Source organism: Marmota marmota, unplaced genomic scaffold (genome assembly GCF_001458135.2).
Source record: "Marmota marmota marmota unplaced genomic scaffold, marMar, whole genome shotgun sequence".
NCBI lineage: Eukaryota > Metazoa > Chordata > Mammalia > Rodentia > Sciuridae > Marmota > Marmota marmota.
Genome location: NW_025999977.1, coordinates 42,755,417 through 42,761,803, shown reverse-complemented (window position 1 = coordinate 42,761,803; position 6,387 = coordinate 42,755,417). Strand labels below are relative to the sequence as shown.

Here is a 6,387-nt window from a genome sequence, read left to right as displayed (position 1 = left end):
CAATGTGCTAGGGAATAGGGTTTTTTTTTAACCTTTATTTTTATTTATTTATTTTTATGTGGTGCTGAGGATCAAACCCAGCACCTCTCACGTGCTAGGCGAGCGCTCTACCCCTGAGCCACAACCCAGCCCCTTAATAAAGGTTTAATATTTCACCTTTCAGTGAAAATGGATCTTGAGCTAGGACTTGAAGGATTGTTGGAGGAATCATAAAATGTTTTCTAAAAGAAACCTTTTGCAAGGTAGATTTATATTCCAGGTACAGAGCCCTTCCATGAAAATATGTTGGTGTCAAAGGGTTGACTGATGGACTGGGGCTGTGGCTCAGTGGTAGAGTGCTCACTTAGCATTCACGAGGCACTGGGTTCAATCCTCAGCACCACATAAGTGTAAAATAAGATATAGTGTCCACCTAAAACTTAAGAATAAATATTTAAAAAAAAAAGGGTTGACTGACTCAGTAACCTTGCCAATATCCACCTAAATTATGCCTCCCCTGTATGATTTTCTCATCTAAATTAGTGTTGTCACCATCTCTTTGGTCCTTGGGAGTATATAATTCTCCCATTAATGGTTTTTTTCTAGAAGAGGATATCTTGAATGCCTTGAAGGATGGTTATACCGTGCACAAAAAAGTGTAGTGAACTTGCTATGTTTATGAGACAAAAAAAATCATATTTAAAGAAAATGTTTCTAAGTTGTATTCTATTTATGGGATACAGTGTGATGTTTTGATACATGTATACATTGTGGAATAATCAAATCAAGCTAATTAACATCCAACATGTCCAAATGATTATCATTTCTTTATGCTAAGAACATTTAAAATTCAATTATTTTAGCTTATTTAAAATATACAATGTATTATTATTAATTATAAATTATTTTGAATTAGTTAAAGCCAGGCGTGGTGGTTCACACCTGTAATCCCAGTGACTTGGAAGGCTAAAACAAGAGGATCATCCCTGAGCTGCAGGACCCTGTCTCAAAATAAAAAAGGGCTGGGGATGTGACTCAGTGGTTTAGTACCCCTTGGTTCAGTCCCTAGTACCTAAATAAATAATATTGGAGAAATGTCAAGGGGAAAGTAGAGATCCCACAAGAACATAATGTCCATAAGTGCTGGATTTTTTTTCTATTTTGTTCACTTTGTATCCCCAGGGCTTGGCACAACTGTATCTATAATGCTTTATTTACTACACAAAAAGAAGTAAATAAGAATGTAAACATCTGAATTGTCGGTGTTGTCATTTATCTTTCCCTGTTCTTTGTATTTGTTGTTGTGATTTTTTTTTTTTTTTTTTTTTTTTTTTTTTGAGGTGCTAGGGATAGAAGCCAGGGCCTTGTGCATGTAAGGTAAGCTCTCTACCAGCTGAGCTATATCCCCAGCCCCCTATTCTTTGTATTTGAAATACAAATATTATTATTTATATTTTTGTGGTGCTAGGGGTCTTGCTAATGCTAAACACCCTATCCCAAAGTTATTCCCCAAGTCCTAGACATTTTTAAACAATAATGGTCATGAAAATCTGATTAAGTCTGAATATATTTTTAAACTAGTTGAAAAAAATTTTAATCAAAATAATTTTTAAAGGGGGCTGGGGATGTGGCTCAGCTCGCCTGGCATGCACAGGGCACTGGGTTCGATCCTCAGCACCACATAAAAAATAAAAGATGTTGTGTCCACCGAAAACTAAAAAAAATTAAATATTAAAAAAAATAATTTTTACATAATTTAAAAGACAGATGGTGTTAGAAGTCTTAAAATTGAAAAATATTCTCATTCCCTTTCTCTACAAACAACTTTGAACTCAGGTGTTTTTTATTCACAATTATACTTCTTAACAGTGTGTATTTTTTTTTGAGTTACTAATTTTGGACATTGCCTTTTATATTGCTGTTGGGATAGATAAACATTTTAGCTCTCTTGTTGTTCTTACACCCTTTAATGGTTTTAGTTTAGTTGTTTTTTTGTTGTTGTTGTTGTTGTTGTTTTTTAGTTTAGTTTTTACCAATAAGTAAAAATGTGCATTATCATTCATTCTTGACCAGGGGGAAAGTATACTTTTATTTATTGAATAAATGTAATAAGCACTTGCAGACTCAAAAATATTTATAGTGTTCTACTCATATCTAACCATTATCTTTAATGACTGCATTTTAAAAGCACTGTTAGAGGCTGGGGCTGTAGTAGAGCACTTGCCTACCATGTGTGAAGCACTGGGTTCCATCCTCAGCACCATAAAAATAAATAAATAAAGTTAAAAAAAATTTTAAAAACCCAACAATCCCTTTAAGATGTTATATTTTGATATTATAAAAATATATTTCCACTTATCTGATTCAGTACATTGTAAATCTAATGTGTAATTCACTGCCTTATATTTTATAAATATTAACTAAGATTCTTTGAAATAGTCTTTATTTTATTAAGTCTGAGTAATATACTTGAAGAGCAGTACAGAAAAAATTAAGAAGTCTTCAGAAACAAAAATTACCCACTTGAGATAATAGGGGCATCCAATTTGCCGTAATTGTTGGTGCTCACCGTGGATGATGTTGCTTTATTGACTCCCGCTTTAACCTCTAGCTAAAAGGTAGAGTGTGAAGTTCAGTCACCATTGTTGGAAACATTGTTGGTGCTGTCCCCCACCTTATGTTCTCCAAAACTCACTCTCTGACCCATTACAAAGCCTCCTTTTTCCTTCCTTTCACATTTTCCTTGATTTTTAGAATTATAATTTTCTCTTAAAAAGGATAAGAAACTTAGTTTATATTAATTCATAATGAAAATAAAAGGATATTTTTCTGGGGTTATTGGGAATTGAACCCACAGGTACTTTACCACTGAGATACATCCCCACCCCTTTTTATTTTTTATTGTGATATAGGGTCTCCCTGAGTTGCTGAGAGTCTTGCTGTTGCTGAGGCTGGCCTTGAACTTGTGATCCTCTTGCTTTAGCCACTGGAGTTGCTGGGATTAGATAGTGTACTTTCAGCGGACATAACGTCTTTGTTTGTATGTGGTGCTGAGGATCGAACCCGGGCCGCACGCATGCCAGGCGAGCGCGCTACCACTTGAGCCACATCCCCAGCCCTAGATAGTGTACTTTCAAGAGCATACTTCCCTATCATACTTTAATTGCTTGAAAAGTCTTTTTTTTTTAAGGTGCTGAGGATCATACCTGGGACCTCATGCATGCTAGCAAGTGCTCAACCATTGAGCTACACCTCCCCTTCCTCTATCTTGAATGCCTTTTATTACCATTATTTCTTCCCAGATCTAAATTTTGTCAAGATTCTATTCCTCTTTCATGTCCTAGTTAATAACAAATTTTACTCTGTAACAACTAGGGTATAAGGAGCAGCTTGTACCAGCAAAACAGGGGCTAAATGTGAATCATTGCTTCTGCCAAATGGGCTCTTGTTACAGGCCCAGCTCCATTAGCCACAGGAAGCTAGAAGCAGAGGTCAGGACTTATCCAGACAGATTATATCTGGAGGAAATCCTCAGCTTGCTTTTCAATGGCTCAGATTAAAATCACCTCCAGATATTTTGAAGATTTGGAATGAGAGTCATAGAATGTTTCTGTGCCTACTTTCTGGAACTGGTTTGAGTGGAATCTGATGGATTTTTCAGTGACTATTAATGAGCAGATCTGCATTCTTCTTAAATATGCTTAAAACTTGGCATTTTTATGTTTTTTTTTTTCCCCTGGTACTGAGGGTTTAATCCCCAGGCCCTCTACAACTGTCTATATCTCCAATTCTTTTTTTATTTTTATTTTGAAATAGGATCTTGTTAAATTGCCAAGGCCAGCCTTGAATTTGTGATACTCCTGCCTCAGCCTCCCCAGTTGCTGGAATTACAGGTATGTACCACAGTGTCCAGCTGGGCTGCACTCCAAAACTTTTTAGTTATTTTATTTTATTTTTAATTTTTTTTTTTGAGAGAGAGAATTTTTTTTTAAATATCTATTTTTTAGCTTTTGGCGGACACAACATCTTTGTTTGTATGTGGTGCTGAGGATCAAACCCGGGCTGCATGCATGCCAGGCGAGCGCGCTACCGCTTGAGCCACATCCCCAGCTCCCTTTTTAGTTATTTTAGTTTTGGTTTGGTTTGGTTTGTTTTTTGTACCAGGGGTTGAATGTAAGACCTCATGCATACTAGGCAAGTGCTCTACCATTGAACTACTTCCCCAACCCTTTTAATTTTATTTTTTTATTTATTTTTTAGTTCTCGGCGGATACAACATCTTTGTTTGTATGAGGTGCTGAGGATCGAACCCTGGCCGCACGCATGCCAGGTGAGCGCGCTACCGCTTGAGCCACATCCCCAGCCCCCCTTTTAATTTTAATAAATAAATAAATTAATTTTTTGAGACAGGGTGTTGATAAATTGCCCAGTCTATACTCAGTTTGCTATCCTTAAAGTTCAACTTTAAAATGTTAAAAAGTGGGGTTGGGGATGTGGCTCAAGTGGTAGCAAGCTCGCCTGGCATGCGTTTGGCCCGGGTTGGATCCTCAGCACCACATACAAACAAAGATGTTGTGTCTGCCGAAAACTAATAAAATGAAATAAAAATTCAAAGAAATAAATAAAATGTTAAAAAGTTATTGTGTCTTTTTTTTTTTTTTCTTTCTTTCTGTAATCAATCTAGTTGTGTTTTACTCAGTTTAGTTACCCCAAACATTCCAGATTAGCTAGAACAAGCTGATTTTTCCCAGTGGGCAGTTCATAACTGTTGTCTGTGTTGACTTCACATAGCACTTCCATGTACTATTAAAATTTCTCACTGTTCCACATTACCTTCAAGCCATGAGTAAACCATATGTCTTATTACGCTTTTTTAGTTTTACTCTTTACAAATTTATCTTTAAGTCTGTGTGGGTGTGTGTGCGCATATGTATGCTGCTAGGGATTGAATCCAGGGGCACTCTGCCACTAAGCTACACCCACAACCCTTTCTACATTTTTTAAGTTTTAAGACAGGATCTAGACAGTTGCCCAGGCTAGCCTTAAACTTGAAATTGTAATCCTTCTGCTTCAGCATTAAGTGTGTGTGTAAGAGAGAGAGAGAGAGAGAGAGAGAGAGTGAGGGTGTGTGTGTGTGTGTGTGTGTGTTTACTTTTATTTTTTATTTTGTTGTCATAATGGAGAACCCATTTGCTGTACCACTGGCCTCCTGCCTTAGCCTTCCAAATTGCTAGGATTATAGGCATGCACCGCCACTCCCAGCCAAATGTGTATATGTGTACATGTGTTGCCAAATCCCAGGTCTTTTTGTTTTTTACTTTGAGACAGGGTCTTGCTAAGCTGCTGAGACTGGCCTTAAACCTATGATCCTCCTGTTTCAGCCTCTTGCATCACTGGGATTACAGGTGTGTGCCATCATGGCTAACCAAATATATATATTTTAAGGTAATTTTTACTCTGCAGTAACATCAAATATCCAGTCACAACAAATATTCATATGTTCCTGATTCCATAACTTTTTTTTTTTTTGACAGGTGAATTAAATAAAATCTATAGCCTGCAATTCCAGCAGCTCGTGAGGGCTGAGGCTGGAGAATTGCAAGTTCAAAGTCAGCCTCAGCAATTTAGGGAGGCTCTGAATAATTTAGCAAGACCCTGTTTCAAAATAAAATATAAAAAGGCTGGGGAATGAAGCTCGGTGATTTAGCACCCTTGAGTTTAATCCCTGGTACTCGGACGGGGTGGGGGTGGGGGAGAGCCTACATAATGATCCACATGTTGTAATACATTGATAAATTTCTTTTTAAAAATCTACGTCACTCTCTCTGGTACTATATATATTGAAGAAAGTGTATCATTTATCCTACGAATTTCCCACATTCTAAATATTTGATTAAATCCCCATGATATCATCTGATTATGTTCCTTTATACCCTGTATTTCCTCTAATATGGTAGTTAGATCTAGAGGCTTGAATGGATTCAGATTCACATTTTGGGCAAGAATTCTCTATAAATGGTGGTGAAAATTTATATACTGAGGCATACATTTATTTTTGGTTAGCTCTTTTTTGTGCTGTCATTAGTTATTGATATTGTCTAGATCCATTATTACATTACGAGTAGCAAATTGGAGGTGTTCTATTTCTATACAATTTCAATTAAGTGGAGTTATTTATAAAGAAAGCTTCTTGCATTAACTCTTTGGTTACTGAGAATGTACAGACAGGATGCTTATTTGTTTCTTTCCCTTATTTATTAGTTTTCAAAATAAAGAATTGGGAATCCAGGTGCCTGTGTCCCAGCTACTCAATAGTCTGAGGCAGAATGATCACTTGAGTCCAGGATTTTGAGACTAGCTAGCCTGGGCAATGTGACAAGACCCCCACCTCAAAAAAAAAAAAAGGCA

The 6,387-nt window shown here is 36.7% G+C and overlaps 1 protein-coding gene across 1 annotated transcript in view; it reads left to right on the top strand.

Moving 5' to 3' along the window:
- The first annotated feature begins 3,794 nt into the window (after window positions 1–3,794).
- The window catches only part of Ubxn2a (UBX domain protein 2A), a 15,133-nt gene continuing 12,540 nt past the window's right edge, over window positions 3,795–6,387 (top strand). The window contains exon 1 of the mRNA XM_015479935.2: window positions 3,795–3,872. The gene's annotated coding sequence lies outside the window, so the exon portion shown is untranslated. The remainder of the gene's footprint in view (window positions 3,873–6,387) is intronic.